The sequence below is a fragment of the Stegostoma tigrinum genome, chromosome 4, assembly GCF_030684315.1.
Source record: "Stegostoma tigrinum isolate sSteTig4 chromosome 4, sSteTig4.hap1, whole genome shotgun sequence".
Classification (NCBI taxonomy): Eukaryota; Metazoa; Chordata; class Chondrichthyes; order Orectolobiformes; family Stegostomatidae; genus Stegostoma; species Stegostoma tigrinum.
The window spans coordinates 81,136,014-81,153,693 of NC_081357.1; the positions used below are offsets into that span (position 1 = coordinate 81,136,014).

General features: G+C 44.8%; 1 protein-coding gene across 1 annotated transcript in view; it reads left to right on the forward strand.

Moving 5' to 3' along the window:
• Nucleotides 1-17,680, forward strand: part of slc30a2 (solute carrier family 30 member 2) — a 93,218-nt gene that overhangs the window by 38,676 nt on the left and 36,862 nt on the right. The gene's annotated exons all lie outside the window — the stretch shown is intronic.

Consider the following 17,680-nt stretch of genomic DNA (forward strand, 5'->3'; position numbering starts at 1 on the left):
CTCCCTATTTATTCCAGTTCCCTCCCCCCATCCCCCTCTCTGATGAAGGGTCTAGGCCCGAAACGTCAGCTTTTGTGCTCCTGAGATGCTGCTTGGCCTGCTGTGTTCATCCAGCCTCACATTTTATTATCTTGGAATCTCCAGCATCTGCAGTTCCCATTATCTCATGTATATTTTCCATCCCTGATTCCACAGGAGAATCCTCAGAGGTCAGCTATTAGTAAAACCTGAGATAGTAATTAAATGCTATGGCTGAAATTAAGCAATACAATCCACCTGAGATCATTGGTGAACTTTTAATCAAACCAGCACTGTTAACAAATCAATCCACAACACATGCGGTGGGACGGGGTGTTGTGGGGTGTGGCAGGTGTTGGAATTGCTGAACAGTTAATCCCACTCCTGACCTTGGTGTGAGACAAATCTACTATAATGCAAAAGAACAAAGAATGACAAAGACATCCTACACATTCAATGTCATGACCAGAGATCAGTTACATATCCGATGCTTGGTACGAATGAAGAACCTACTTCTTTCATCATCACAATTCTGTCCAGGATGCACAATGATGAAATAAAAAGTGCTTCAGATAAGATAATGGATCAGCAATAATAACATCAACTGTCACTCAGTTGTCAGCAATAGATACATATGACATGAAAGACTTTCCAGATGAGCAACAAGCAAAAGATCAAGATCAAACTCAACATCCTTTAGCGAGCAATCTAATAATCTTCCAAGTCCAAAATGAATATGTTTTAGAAGCACTGTCAAATCTCTAGTTCACATACATTTGTGAAGCCAGAGAGGGAGCAGTGATGGATGTAATTGGGTTGTTTTATGCCTTTGTATGATAGAGTAATTGGGGAGAGGGGGGAGAGTGCGTAGGCAGGCAAGCTTAGGAGAATTATTGTATAATGCAATGGTTAATGAAAGGGTTAATCAATGACCTAAGCTGAGGCTCACCTATTCTGCTATGTAATGCAGTCACTGGGTGGAACTTTAGGCAACTTAAGTCAGTCTGCTACAATTGAAATAAGTAGCTGTTGGACATAATCTCCTGACTGAGACACATATGTTCTATTTACCTGGAGTCAGATCACTAGTGGTGTGCCTCAAGGATCTGTTTTGGGACCACTGCTGTTTTGTCATTTTTATAAATGACTTGGACGCAGGCATAGGTGGATGGGTTACTAAGTTTGCAGATGACACTAAAGTCGGTGGAGTGGTGGACAGTGTGGAAGAATGTTGCAGGTTGCAGGGAGACTTGGATAAACTGCAGAATAGGGCCGAAAGGTGGCAAATGGAGTTTAATACCGATAAATGTGAGGTGATTCACTTTGGGAGGAATAATAGGAAGGCAGAATACCGGGTCAATGGAAAGATTCTTGGTAGTGTGGATGTGCAGAGGGATCTTGGTGTCCATGTACATAGATCCCTGAAATTTGCCACCCAGGTTGATAGTGCTGTTAAGAAGGCTTACGGTGTGTTAGGTTTTGTTGGTAGAGGGATTGAGTTCCGGAGCCGTGATGTCATGCTGCACCTGTACAAAACACTAGTGCGGCCTCATTTGGAATATTTCGTGCAGTTCTGGTTGCCCCATTACAGGAAGGATGTGGAAGCATTGGAAAAGGTGCAGAGGAGATTTACCAGGATGTTAAAATGTGAGGCTGGATGAACACAGCAGGCCAAGCAGCAGGTCTGGAGCGCAGGCCCTATGAAGAAAGGCTGAGGGACTTGGGTCTGTTCTCATTGGAGAGAAGGAGGCTAAGAGGGGATTTAATAGAGACATACAAGATGATCAGAGGATTAGATAGGGTGGACAGTGAGAGTCTTTTTCCGAGGATGATAACTTCAGCTTTTACGAGGGGGCATAGCTACAAATTGAGGGGTGATAAGATTTAAGACAGATGTCAGAGGCAGGTTCTTTACTCAGAGCGTGGTAAGGGTGGGGAACGCCCGGCCTGCCAATGTAGTTAACTCAACCATATTAGGGGCATTTAAACAGTCCGTGGATAAGCTTATGGATGATGATGGGATAGTGTAGGGGGAGGGGCTTAGATTAGGTCGGCGCAACATCGAGGGCCGAAGGGACTGTTCTGCGCTGTAATGTTCTATGTTCCATGTTCTATTACCTCTAGTTAGTAAAAATTAATATGCCTCAGTTCATTTAACTTGTATACAGTTACTGTGATGTAATAAACCTCACCTTATTACATAACACAAGTGCCTCTTCTTCTAACGCTTACTTGTGCTTCCAGCTTCATCCCAGATTAATATCGGAAAGGATGTCACAAGCAACAGAACATAGTCTTGCTGCCTGTAGACAGCCTCCCAGCACTAGAGTGAAGGACAACAGATTTAGCTGCCTTTCCCATTGTTCTCAGTACAGTTGCAGCCACATGCTGCCCTAAAGACAGTCCCCATTCCCCATCAGATTAGCCTGGCTTCTTGGTCTTTTTTTATTTAAGATTTTACTAAGCTACAGAGAAGATGCATCTATCTTGGGACATTGTGCTCCCACTTACCTGTAAGACCATTTTGCTTCTTCTGCCAACATGAGGCCATCATCCTTTAATTGATCAGCAAGCTCATTTTCTGGACCTGAATTGACTGATTTGGGGAAAATCGCTGATGAGAACTGCTCCCCCACAACATGGTTCCTTATGGCCACAGGAAAAATGCTGCCCTTCGAATTACCCATCACAATGTTCCTGCGTAACATCTGAGATCACAGCTAGTGGATTTTCAAGGCCAGTTAACCCATGGCTCCTTTCACCAGGAAATAACAGCATATTTTTATTCATTTAGGGAATGTGAGCGTCAAGTCTTTGGTATCATCAGCCATCTTTTAAGTGGACATCTTGGTCTCTATGCAGCTGACTGTTAAGTGTGTTTCCAAATGTGAGGTCAACAAGGGTGGAGTGCTGCATGGTGAAAGAACCACTGCAGCTGTCTGGACATCTCACTTACACATCACTCCAGACAACTCCAGTAGCAAATGGTGAATACTCTTGGTGACCCATGAATGCCAAAACGTATCTCATCTGTACTTGATGACGTCCTGCACCTGTGGGAAGCCAATCAGAGCTGGAAAGTCGAGTATCCATTAATTCTGACTGGCAACATCACTGCCAAAGTTGTAAGGGCTGACAAAGACAGCAATCAGTTATCTTAGTATTTTGCCCTGCTGATTGCAAATTCCTACAAAGCATCCAGGGACAGAAGTTTTGAGTGCTGTGATGACTTTGATACCCAAATGTAAACCAGCCCATCAGGTCCATTTGTCTTGTCCTGACAATTATCTGTCATCACCTGATATGGTATCTTCAACTTCTTGAATCTCTATTATTCTGACATGTCCAGGAAACCTATCCTCTATCTGTCAGCCCTTTGTGCAAGATGCAGTTTCCCTGTGAGCTACACATCTCTGCAGATCCCATGCACTGCACGTCTCTGCAAATCCCCTCTGCACTCTGAGCTGCAGCTTTTTATAGGTGCAGGTTCTTCGGGTATTGGTCATCGTGGTCTCCATCTAAGGAACAAAGCTACACAACATGTAATCTCTTAAGAGAGTTTTTAAAAGTTCTCTTCAGTCCACCTCTCCTGAGGTCATTGATTAACATGAGATTCTTTAGAAAATCACTCAAATGGCCTTTCCCAGGCAAATTGGGATAGATTCAGTGGGGATATTCAATCACAGGATAATTGCATTTTGAATTTCCTGTAATTATAACAATTTGCAGATGAACGTCCTAGGACATTTCACAGATGGGCAAGAAAAATTGATATCAAGGCAAAGAAGTAAGTAACAGGAGAACTAATCACAGGCTTGGACATAGCTGTCTTTTAAAGTTAGTCTTGAAGAAGCAGAAGGAAGTATGCATTTCTTGGATACAATGCACAAATGTCTAAAAGCCTATTTTCTTTTCTTGGAACTGCTCAGTTTAGTTAGGTCATCCCTCTCCTTGTCTAGCCAAGTATGAATGAATTCAGCTCAGACCAGAGGTCAAACTTGAAATGTCCTCACTTGTATGGCCTATTACCATCACAGTCACAAAATTCCAACAATTAGAAAGGATGGAGCGTCAGTGTATTGGCTGTTAAGTGAGACACAATTTATGATGGAATCTGATTTTGCTAGAATTTCATGCAAAAACTACTGTGAATTCTAGTCAGATTAGTACCCTAGTCTTCCAGGCTTTCCACTCCAAAATTCAGGATAGTGTGTGTGTAAAACTTGAGGCTATTCCAGAAATGTGTTAATTACTTTGTTGTGAAGTCTAAATTGATACCTCATCAGCAGAGTTTCATGAAACCTCTTAAAAAGGCCTCAGAAATTAATTTGGAGGTAATGGTAATTGATTCCAGATGAAATTGATTTCCTTTTCTAATGATTCTTGGCTCCATTGGAATGTTGTTAAAACAATGCCCTCCTTCTCTTTGTCTAGCGTCCATGTACAAGCTATCTATGTGAAGTGACTTATTATTTTAAGACTACAGTATCAAATTCTAGCCACTGAGACACTATTCAAATGGTCAATATTCAAATGCTCGAAGCAAAGGAGAGCTACGGGTTCTCAGAAATCTGTTGTTAGACACTTTGGAGGACCTTGGACATGAAAAGGAGGCAGCTTGTGAGGTGATTTTTTATCAAAGTAAACAAGAAGTTGTCAATGAAATGGAAATGCTTAAATCTGGAATACCATTAAATTAAAAGTTAAGGTTAGGGCAAGGTCATAAATTCAAACCAGTCAAAGTTAAATTTATACAATTATATTGAAGGCATTCTGCCAGGAAGACTATTTCTAACAGACCTGTAAGGTCCTGAGTTCTGGCAGTTTTACATTTCACTGATGTGCAAAGCGTTCTTGGGGATCCAACCCAATATTAAAACAACTAGGTCACGAGTAGAACAAAAATGCCCTTTCTTTACAATGAAATTGAAATTCGTACAGGTCAAAAATGGAGGAGTGAGCTGAAAATTCTGCTGATCTCGTTACAAATTTCTCTGTTTGTTTGGAGTTATTCATAGCTGGAATTTAACTAATGAGGCGATTGCTACAGCAATGTGCCAATGAGCCATTCACCAGCAGTTAAATTTTCCTGCTGAGCAAAGACTTTGTTATTGAATATGTATAACATGCACTGTTTCATCAAGATGGTCTATACCAGCATCACTATTGTAACTCTAAACAAAACTTGTAAACACCTATGATTTTGAATAGCTCCAGGAGATTTCCCCTTGTAACAAAATGTGGAGCTGGATGAACACAGCAGGCCAAGCAGCATCTTAGGAGCACAAAAGCTGACGTTTCGGGCCTAAGCCCTTCATTGGAAAAAAACCTTAGGAGCACAAAAGCTGATGTTTTGGGCCTAGACCCTTGACCATCTGTAGCTCCCATTATCTCGAAGATTTCCCCTTGTAACAGTTTGTAGCAAAATTCTCAAACTGAGCATAAGGAGTTCAGCTGAAAATAGAAATAGTGAATATTATATTAATTGAGACAATACTAACAGCAAACAAAGAAAATATTTTCCCCTGTTTAACATCAAGCATTTTATTGAAGAGTATAGAAAAAGTTTTAAAACAATAATTAAAAATAAACATAAAATTAAAGCTAAATTCCAATGGTCTCGTGAAGTAAAAAAGTAAATAGAATTGGAATGAAGTCAATAAAGTATAATACCTATTTGTGAGAAGTGAGTTGACCCAGAACAGGACTATCTTGCTACTATAACTGAATTCTTAAGTGGATGCTTAATTATGCAAATTTGTTATCTTGTTTATGTGAAATTGTTGTGACTCCTATTTTGCATATACAGCATTTAACTCAGTTACAGGAAGCAATGTATAAAGATGGCTGGATGCCTTTCAGGTAAGGGAGGCGTTTGCAGTATTATTCCCTAACGGTCAGTTTTGGGTGCATTACTCATTTCAATTTTTATTTGAGCAGATGATATAAAAATTGTCAAATAATTAATGATGATCAGGATATTATAAGCTTTGTGGTCATTCTCCAAGTATCTCTGTGACTGACAGAACTTGAGTATTCTCATTGTGAAACATCATCAGAAATGAGCAGAGGTAAAGTAAAGGCTTTAGAGGGATTGCTACCGAGAATTTTAAGCACCCTTCATTGGCAGAGTCTGACGACTGCACTTTACTACAACCTCAGAACCTGGAAGTATTTATATTTGATTCTGGGAAACCAAAAGCAAAAGAAAAGTTAGACTGCCCAGGACAATGTAAGTAAGGTGGTGAAATGGCAAAATTCAATGTGGAGATATGTGTAGAGATGGTCCTTAAGAGGACTAAAATGGAAAAACAGTGTCCTATGCTTAGCATAGTTTGAAAAGTGTAAATGAGCTACACAACCTCGGCTGAGATTTTCCCCTTTGTCACTCAAAGTGTGAGGATGAGCATGTTATCAGTGGCAACTAATACGATAACTCAGCATATTACTTCCCTGAAGATTAATGCATGCAGTTTCCGGTAAGAAAGTATGCATATTTTATGTTGTAGAAAACAAAGTTAGTTTGTAGATAACAAAGTGTGAAACTGGATGAACGCAGCAGGCCAAGCAGTATCTCAGGAGCACAAAAGCTGACGTTTCGGGCCTAGACCCTTCATCGCCTCTCTGATGAAGGGTCTAGGCCCAAAACGTCAGCTTTTGTGCTCCTGAGATGCTGCTTGGCCTGCTGTGTTCATCCAGCTTCACACTTTGTTATCTCGGATTCTCGAGCGTCTGCAGTTCCCATTATCACTGATACAATCAAAGTTAGTTTGTAGTTGGCAATACAGTCAAACTTGTGGTTTAAATTCTGTACAGAGATAGTAGGAACTGCCAATGCTAGAAAATCTGAGATAATAAGGTGTAGAGCTGAGTGAACAGAACGGGCCAAGCAGCATCAGAGGAGCAGGAAAACTGGTGTTTCGGGTCTAGACCCTTCTTCAGAAATGGAGGAGGGCAAGGGAAAGGTCATTCTGAAATAAATAGGGAGAGAGGGGGAGGTGGATAGAAGATGGATAAAGGAGAAGATAGGTGGGGAGATGACAGACAGGTCAAGGTAGCGGGGTTGGAGCCAGTAAAGGTGAGTGTAGGTGGGGAGTTAGATTAGGTTAGATTAAATTTCCTACAGTGTGGAAACAGGCCCTTCGGCCCAACAAGTCCACACCACCTCTTGAAGCATCCCACCCAGATCCATCCGCCCCAAAACCCACACTTCCCTGAACACTCCGGGCAATTTAGTATGGCTGATCCACCTAACCTGCACATCTTTGGACTGTGGAAGGAAACCGGAGCACAGGAGAAACCCACACAGACATGGGGAGAATGTGCAAACTCCACACAGACAGTCGCCCAAGGCTGGAATCGAACCCGGGTCCCTGGCGCTGTGAGGCTGCAGTGCTAATCACTGAGCCACCGTGCCGCCCTTAGTTAGGAAGGGGATAGGTCGGTCTATGGAGTACGGACAAGTTAATGAGGCGGATGAGACTAGTAGGTAGGAGATGGGGTTGGGGCTTGAGGTGGGAGGAATGGATAGGTGAGAGGACAGGTTAGGTAGGCGGGTATGCGCTGGACTGGTTTTGGGATGCGGTCAGGGGAGAGGAGATTTTGAAGCTTGTGAAGTCCACATTAATACCATTGGGCTGCAGGGATCCCGAGCGAAATATGAAAAGCTGTTCCTGCAACCTTCAGGTGGCATCATTGTGGCACTGCAGGAGGCCCAGGATGGACACATTATCCAAGGAGTGGGAGGGGGAGTTGAAATAGGTTCGCGATTGGGAGGCACAGTTGTTTGTTGCGAACCGAGCATAGGTGTTCCACAAAGTGGTCCCCAAGCCTCCGCTTGGTCTCCCTGATGTAGAGGAGCCACAACGGGAACAGTGGATACAGCATACCACATTAGCAGATGTGCAGGCGAACATCTGCTTGATTTGGAAGGTCTTCTTGGGGCCTGGAATGAGACTGAGGGGGGAGGTGTAGGGACATGTGTAATGCGTTTGCAGGGAAAGTGCCGGCGGGTGGGGTTGATGGGGAGTGTGGAGCGGACAAGGGAGTCCCGGATAGAGTGGACCCTCCGGAAAGCAGATAAAGGTGGGGAGGGAAAAATGTCTTTGGTGGTGGGGTCGGATTGCAGATGGTGGAAGTGTCAGAGGATGCTGTGTTAGATCCAGAGGTTGGTGGGGTGGTACATAAAGACAAGGGGGATTCTGTTTTGGTTGTTATAGTGGGGAGGGGATGTGAGGATGAGTTGTGTGAAATGCGAGTGATACGGTCAAGGGCGTTTTCAACCACTGTGGAGGGGATTTTGCACTCCTTGAAAAACAACTGTAAAAACTGGGTTCCCCGAAATGTTATCCGGGTCTCTGGATTAACAGTCCAGGGATAATACCACTATGCCATTTGCCTCTCCATTGTCACAAATACAGATCAGTTCTGTACAGTTGCATGTGAAATAAAACAAAAGAAATTGGACCTTGACTATATCCAACTCTGTTGTACATACAATACCAATACTTGCGTATATTTGAGACCCCCACTAGGAGGGTTCAGTAACTGAGCAGACCATCAGTTAACTTCAGCTGGAAGACCTCAGACAGTGGTCATTCCCTACCGCACCTTGGAGGCGGCTGCCCCAAGCTTTAGTGCATCTCTCAGCACGTAATTCTCAACCTTGGAATCTGCCAGTCTGCAGTACTTGGTCAGGGTCAACTGCTTGTTCTAGAAGACCAACACGTTTCTGGGAGACCAAAGAATGTCTTACCAAGTTGATGGTCCTGCAGCCATGGTTGATTATTGTCTTGGTGTGTGTCCCAGGGAACAGACCATAGAGCACAGAGTCCTGCGTCACAGAGCTGCTTGGGGGGAACCTTGATACAAACCACTGCATCTTCCTCTAGGCCTCTGTTGCAGAGGCACATTCCAGAAGGAGATATGTGTTGGATGTGATATGCACGCACCACCACCATCACCCCCCAACCCGCAGCCACTTCGAGGGCAACATGCTATGACGTAAACTGACTGGCATACATATAGGGTCTCACAGGTAGTTCCCTCGTTACCACCTGCCAAGTGATATCTTGGTGCTTGTTAGAAAGTTCTGGTGATAAGGCATTCTGCCAAACGACTTTGACAGTCTGCTCAGTGACAGCATCCGCCCTCTCCTTTTTCCCTCAGGGTCTTGACAACACTATGTGTTGACCACTTCCTGATGGACTGGTGGTCAAAGGTGTTTCTCTTTGCAAATTTCTCTACGAAGGACTGTCGATATGGAACGGTCCAACTACATGGAGTGTTGTACAGCAGCGACGCCAGTCCCATCCTTCGCAACACCAGGGACAGGTAGAACCTCAGTGTGTACTGGCACTTGGTGCTTGCTCACTGAGGGTCTATGCACAGCTCTATGCAGCCGCACACAAAGATGGCCTTCAGGACGAGGGCAATGTTGGGTAATTCTTTCCTGCCTTATCCAGAGTTTTATACATTGAGTCCTTGCAGAACTGATCTATCATTGGCTTCCAGAGGAAATGGAAATGGGTCGGTGGCTGAAACAATCCAGTTTTTAGGGATGGGCCAGACCTGTGCCACTCCTAAATGGCCAGTTTCTGCTTCACTTTGGTGATATGCTCCTCCCAAGATTTTGTGCCCACTCAGGCTCATTAGAACCGTGTTCTCAGCACTTTCAGGTAATCTGTCCTGACTGTGAAGGGGATCAGTTGACCCAGTTCCCACAGAATATGGCCTTGCCCTTGTTTTGATTTACCTTGGCGACGTGGCCAGTTCGAACTGGTTGCAGGTGCTCATGAGTCTGGGTGCTGACAGCAATTCTGAACAGAAAACAACAATGTCATCCATGTACAAGGAGGCTTTGACCTGCTGACCTCCACTGCCTGGAATAGTCACCCCTCTTAGGCTTGCTTCCCTCCTGATGGACTAAGCAAAGGGCTCTATACAACACACAAACAAGGCAGGAAAGAATGTGCAGCCTTGCCTGACTCTGGATCTGATTGGGAAGTTTTCTAATTCCCATCCTTTGATTGAGACTACACTAATGATATTGGTGTAGAGCAGTTGGATCCAATTGCAGATTCTCTCACCAAAGCCATTTTGGAGACCGTGTCCCACACATACATGTGCGATACCCTGTAAAAGGCCTTCTCCTGGTCCAGGAGGATGAGGCAGGCGACCATCCCCCTGTCCTGCACATATTCCTGAGAAGCGCGAGGGTCTCTGAGATGGTTCTGCTCAGTACAGCACAGGTTTGATCAGGGTGAATTACCAATCCCAGGGCAAAATCAACCTGGCTGGCAATGACCTTAGACAGGATTTTGTAGTCTGCTTTCAGCGATGATAATGGCTGCCAATTTCTAATTTCCTCCCTCTCCCCCTTCTGCTTGTAGATGAGGAGGCTGATACCTTTCCTCATTGTTTCGCACATGGTACCTACCAGAAGCATACCTACAGCAGGTCCTGGCCAATCCAGTCCCACAGAGTCGGATACAACTTGGCCTGTAAGCTGTTGTTCCTGGGAGCTTTATTCTTTTCTAAGAACTCGAGGGCCTTGGTCAGCTCATCCAGAGATAACAACTGGTCCAGCCTCTCCTGTGTACTTTGTCTAAGACCTCCATGATAGAGGACACACTGCCTGTGAGTTGCCCATCATACAGACTGGCTTTAAAGGATTTGCTGTTCCTCGGTATGTCAGATTGAGATGACGATACTGAATGACCTTCGTCCTTTAAGCTGCTGAACACAGAGATCTCCTTGTGCACCTTCTGGAAGAAGAAACGTGAGCACATCTCATCCTGTTCCTTGGTGTGGACCCATGATCAGAAGATTACATAGAGCATAGAACATTACAGCACAGTACAGGCCCTTTGGCCCTTGATGTTGTGCCGACCTGCCATTCCAATCTGAAGCCCATCTAACCTACACTATTCCATATGCTTGTCCAATGATGACTTAAATGTACTTAAAGTTGGCAAATCTACGACTGTTGCAGGCAAGCTCTGAGTAAAGAAACTACCTCTGACCTCTGTCCTATATCTTTCACCCCTCAATTTAAAGCTATGCCCCCTCGTGCTCACCGTCACCATCCTAGGAAAAAGGCTCTCTTTCTATCCACCCTATCTAACTCTTTGATTATCTTATATGTCTCAATTAAGTCACCTCTCAACCTAGTTCTCTCTGATGAAAACAGCCTCAAGTCCCTCAGCCTTTCCTCGTAAGACCTTCACTCCATACCAGGCAACATCCTAGTAAATCTCCTCTGCACCCTTTCCAAAGCTTCCACATCCTTCTTAAAATGCGGTGACCAGAACTGTACGCAATACTCCAAATGCGGCCGCATCAGAGTTTTGTACAGCTGCAGCATAACCGCATGGTTCTGGAACTTGATCCCTCTATTAATAAAAGCTAAAACACTGTATGCCTTCTTAACAACCCTGTCAATCTGGGTGGCAACTTTCAAAGATCTGTGTACAGGGACGGCGAGCTCTCTCTGCTCATCTACACTACCAAGAATCTTCCCATTAGCCCAGTACTTTTCATTCCGGTTACTCCTACCAAAGTGCATCGCCTCACAATTGTCCGCATTAAACTCCATTTGCCGCCTCTCAGCCCAGCTCTGCAGCTTATCTATGTCTCTCTGTAACCTACAACATCCTTCGTCACTGTCCACAACTCCACCGACCTTAGTGTCGTGTGCAAATTTACTAACCCATCCTTCTACGCCCTCATCCAGGTCGTTTATAAAAATGACGAACAGCAGTGGACCCAACACGACCCTTGCGGTGCACCACTAGTAACTGATCTCCAGGATGAACATTTCCCATCAACTACCACCCTCTGTCTTCTTTCAGCAAGCCAATTTCCGATCCAAACTGCTATATTTCCCACAATCCCATTCCTCCACATTTTGTACAATAGCCTACTGTGGGGAACCTTATCGAACGCCTTGCTGAAATCCATATACACCACATCAACTGGTTTACTCTTGTCTACCTGTTTGGTCACCTTCTCATAAGAACTCAATAAGCTTTGTGAGACACGACCTACCTTTCACAAAACCATGCTGACTATCCCTAATCAAATTATTCTTTTCGAGATGATTATAAATCCTATCTCTTATAACCTTTTCCAACAATTTACCAACAACTGAAGTAAGGCTCACTGGTCTATGATTACCAGGGTTGTCTCTACTCCCCTTCTTGAACAGGGGAACCACATTTGCTATCCTCCAGTTGTCTGGCACTATTCCTGTAGACAATGACGAGTTAAAGATCAATGCCAAAGGCTCGGCAAACTCCTCCCTGGCTTCCCAGAGGATCCTAGGATAAATCCCATCCAGCCCAGGGGACCTATCTATTTTCACACTCTGTAGGATTTCTAATACCTCTTCCTTGTGAACCTCAATCCCACCTAGTCTAGTAGCCTGTATCTCAGTATTCTCCTCGACAACATTGTCATTTTCTCAAGTGAATACTGTCGAAAAATATTCATTTAGTGTTTCCACTATCTCCTCTGACTCCGCACACAACTTCTCACTACTATCCTTGATTGGCCCTAATCTTACTCTCGTCATTCTTTTATTCCTTAAATACCTGTAGAAAGCGTTAGGGTTTACCCTGATCCTATCCGCCAACAACTTCTCATGTCTCCTCCTGGCTCTTCTGAGCTCTCTCTTTAGGTCTTTCCTGGCTACCTTGTAACCCTTAAGCACCCTAACTGAGCCTTCACATCTCATCCTAACATAAGCCTTCTTCCTCTTGACCAGAGGTTCCACTTCCTTCGTAAACCACGGCTAACGTGCTTTACAGCTTCCTCCCTGCCTGACAGGTACATACTTATCTAGGGCACAGAGGAACTTTTCCTTGAATAAGCTCCACATTTCTAATGTGCCCATCCCCTGCAGTTTCCTTCTCCATCCTATGCTCCCTAATTCTTGCCTGATCTCATCGTAATTGCCTTTCCCCCCCTATAACTCCTACCTTGGAGGCCTCCGAGGCAAAGAGTGAGGCTTGCTGATTCTTCACATCCTGGAGATCTTTTGTGACATCAACCCACATTGACTGCAGTAGGAATAGGTTCTGAATGCTTTTTTAGAGTTTGGACAGATTTGCCCAACTCTCTCTTGTCTTCTGAACACTGAGGATGAAGAACGTCCTGGTGTTCCCTTTGACTTTTTCTCATCAGTCCACTGGAAACTCAGAGGGGCTTCTCAGTTCTCCAACATGTGTAATCCCTTTCGAGCTCTTCAATGTTTTCTGGGGTCAACAATTTCATGTTCAGCTTTCACTTTCCATTGCCAGTCTGCTGGCTGTCCTAAATGTGACAGTCAGTCAGCATAAGGCAGTGGTCAGAGAATAACACCAGCTTGATGTCAGTGTCTGCGCTATTTTTGCAGAGGTGCTGAAAACATTATGCTGTTTGGCAACTTTTCATCAGGAATCTGGTGGTGTCAAGTTTGCTGTCAGCCCCTCTGGATTGGCCATCTGTATTGATGATGTTGTTGAAGTTTCCAGCCAGAATGACCAGCCTGGATGTTGCCAGTTGCAGTGGGAGCTGCTATAGGATGGCCAGCTGTTCACTATTTACCCTAGGGTGTACACATTAATTAGTCTCAGGGGAGTGTTTCTCTATCTAACATCTGCTATGAGGAAACACCCACCTCCTTAACTTCAAAAGTGAAGTTTTCTCCGTATAGCAGAATAGCCAGACCAGAGGAACAGCTGTTGTCTTCCCCTGACCAAATTGAAGGCCCATAGGTCCATAAGCTTGACCATCTCTTGAAGCTGCTGAGGTGTGGCATCCTATATTTCTGCAGAAACAGGAGTCCTGCTTTGATGTTGGCCAGGTAAGCCAATGTGGAAACACATTGTGTAGTAGATTTAATGCTACTTACATTGATACAGACAATTTTAACACTCATTTTAAAAGGGTATAGAATTACCCAATGTCCATTCACTTATGGGCTTGTCACTGGGGGACCCTGCATCACCATGGTGTGGATGAACTGTTGGATACTGTCTACACTGAGGTAGCTGTCCTGTTCCTGGAGGGACTGCCCTGCTCTGGTGTCATCAGGGTGAGAACAAAGCTAGCAGAGTTCAGTTCTGAGTCTGATAAAGGGATTGTTAGACCATTGCTTCTTCCGTTTGCCTGGACCGGTCGTGTGGTGACTATCCAATAATTCCCAATGATTGGAGGTTGGTCTTCACTGGGCCCCTTGGAAAGCCCAGCATTTTTGGGTTGGAGTACTCCTCTCCCTCTCCCCCCATGGCGCACTGCTGCATTTTTTGTTAATGGCCATCCCTCTGCACATCTTCCTGATCAGAGGAGTTGCTGGTGTAGCCATTGTACAGCTGCCTCTTTCCATTTTGCTGTGGGGCTTTGGGGGCATGGCATGGTTTCCTTTTCCAATTGTTTCTCACCAATATCCACCTATCTGCTTCCTTGACTTTCTCTTCCTCCCTTAACTCCATCTGTCCAGGGGGAAGTTGGGTTAGTTATCTTTTCCTCCTGTCCGGCCTGTTTCTCCTTCTGGGTGCCCGTCATATAAGTTTTCTTGCTGGGGGGTAGCATCTTTGGGGGTCCACGGCTTGCAATGCCACTTCCAGCCCTCTGAGTGTAAGTGGCACCCACCCCTGTCTTGTACAGGTGGCCTACACAAGTTACAGCTCTTGGACTCTTTGCAGTCTTTGGGAAGGTGGCTCAGCTGTTTGCAGCTCCTGGGGAGGGTTACTTTGCAGTCCATTGCCATGCGCCCTGGCCTCCTACAGGTTTGGCACACTCTTGGCTGCACCGCCTCTGTCAGATGGCCTTGGCTCCCTCCGATCACAAACCTGGAGGGTGAGTGAAAGATGTTCTCACTGATGTTAGCCTTCAGGATCACCTTGATTTGATGCTTGCTGATCCAGATTCCAAAGAGGTCTACTGCATCAGTGCTGCCTCCTTCAAGCTGCATATCTTCCCCAGAAGGTCAGGACTTCTGCTCCCAGGACATGGGGGTTGTACAAATTGACTGTCACATCACGTCTCCTCTGTGCAGGAAGACAGAACAATAGTGGCACAGACAGGATGGAGAGGAGACCCTCACCTCCCTTCTCCTCACAAACCTTCAGGAGACACTCACATTGCTTCACACTCCTGAAGGTCATGACCCCCACACTGGAGAAATCCTGGAGACAGAAAATATTTGATGCTTGTAACCCATAGCAATCTAGGAGGACTTTCTTCACAAAGATGGTGTGATTGACCAACAATCCTTCCTCCACCTTCCTTACAGTCACCCTGACTGTGTTGCGGACTCCCTATTCTGGAGTGCAGGCACTCGCACAGGCCATTGCTGTGTTTGGCTGCTCAGTCACTGAACTACTGTTAGGCTGAAGCCAGCATAAAGATCCACCAAATTCATCTCAGTACAACTGACAATATTCCAGGCTTTGCTTGCAACCCAGTGATGATCTCAAGATCTTCCAGTAATAGAAGTTCTTCGTTCAGAACGTGGCTCAAGGTATCTCCTCCTCAGCGAAGCCTGTCATCCTCTGTTGGGTGTTCTTCCTCCTGCTTGTCACCAGGGTGGGGAGGTTCTTCCTCAGTCTGCTGAATGTCATGGTCAGTGAGCTGACTTCTCCTAGAATGCTTCTCAGCGAAGTCTCTCTGCCCTCCAGCATTGGATGGAATTCAGACTGATTCAATCAACCACCAACCCATCTTAAATCTAGAAGGTCCTTATAGATCATCTCTGAATCTATCAGCAATCTAACTTCAGCCTTGGTGTCATGCTTAGAAGAACTATGATGACCAAAGGGGTGGCATGGTAGCTCAGTGGTTTAGCACTGTTGCCTTACAGCACCAGGGACTCTGGTTTGATTTTAGCCTTGGGTGACTGTATGTGTGGACTTTGTGCATGCTTTCTGTGGGTGCATGGATTTCCTCCAGATGCTCTGATTTGCTCTGATAGTCCAAAGATGTGCAGGTTAGGTGAATTAGCCATGGGATATGCAGGGATGGGGTAAAGGAGTGGACTCATTGGGCCAAGTTGCCTGCTTTCACATTGTAGGGATTCTATGAAATTGATTCTTTATAAAGGACCTAGCAGAACATCCTGAAGGATCACACCTCATGTTAATTTTGGATAACTAACAATGTCTCAAAGCCAGTGATGTAAAATGCTACTGCTGTGTCCATAGGTAAGAGATTAAAGCATCTCCATCAAGTGACTGCAAAGATCCCAATCAGATCCTACAGCACTTTACTGAACATCGCACTCATTGGAAATTTCCAGACAGTCTGTAAGATATCAGCACTGTTACAGTGGAAAGTTTGACTTGAATATCTACCTTATCGATAGTTAGTTTTCTTTCTTTCCTGTTACTTTATGAAAGAAGACACTCAGCGCAGAATTCTGAGACTCAGACCTGCAATTGTAGCCCTTCTATTTATTTTGGCCCATCCAGTTGAGTTTATGATTAATGATAATCCCCAGGGTACTAATGGTGGAGAATTTAATGATGTTAATGCCATTGAATGTCAAGGTGAGTTGGTTTGATTCCTCATGTTAGTGATGGTCATTTCCTGGCATTGTGTGGTACATTCTTACAGGCTACTTGTCAGCCAGGCATAAATATTGCTTAGGATTTGCTGTATGTGTGCATGGGATGTTTTGCTATCTAAGGAATTGCAAATGGTGCTGAACATTGTGCAAACAGGATTAAGGATAGGATTCTTGGCAGCGTGGAGGAACAGAGGGATCTTGGTGTGCAGATACATAGATCCCTTAAAATGGCCACCCAAGTGGACAGGGTTGTTAAGAAAGCATATGGTGTTTTGGCTTTCATTAACAGGGGGATTGAGTTTAAGAGTCGTGAGATCTTGTTGCAGCTCTATAAAACTTTGGTTAGACCGCACTTGGAATACTGCGTCCAGTTCTGGGCGCCCTATTATAGGAAAGATGTGGATGCTTTGGAGAGGGTTCAGAGGAGGTTTACCAGGATGCTGCCTGGACTGGAGGGCTTATCTTATGAAGAGAGGTTGACTGAGCTCGGTCTCTTTTCATTGGAGAAAAGGAGGAGGAGAGGGGACCTAATTGAGGTATACAAGATAATGAGAGGCATAGATAGAGTTGATAGCCAGAGACTATTTCCCAGGGCAGAAATGGCTAGCACGAGGGGGTCATAGTTTTAAGCTGGTTGGTGGAAAGTATCGAGGGGATGTCAGAGGCAGGTTCTTTACGCAGAGAGTTGTGAGAGCATGGAATGCGTTGCCAGCAGCAGTTGTGGAAGCAAGGTCATTGGGGTCATTTAAGAGACTGCTGGACATGTATATGGTCACAGAAATTTGAGGGTGCATACATGAGGATCAATGGTCGGCACAACATTGTGGGCTGAAGGGCCTGTTCTGTGCTGTACTGTTCTATGTTCTATGTTCTATCAGTGAACATCCCCACTTCTGAGCTTTTGATGGAGGAAAGGTCATTGATGAAGCAGTTAATGATGGTTCAGCTAAGGACACCCAAGGAACTCTTACAGTGATGTCCCGGACCAAGATTATGCACCATCAATAACCACAACCATCTTCCTATGTACCGGGGTGGTTTGAGTCAATAGAGAGCTTATTTGGTGCACTCAGTTATTTGCTGATATCACATAGAATGAATAAAATTGGCAGA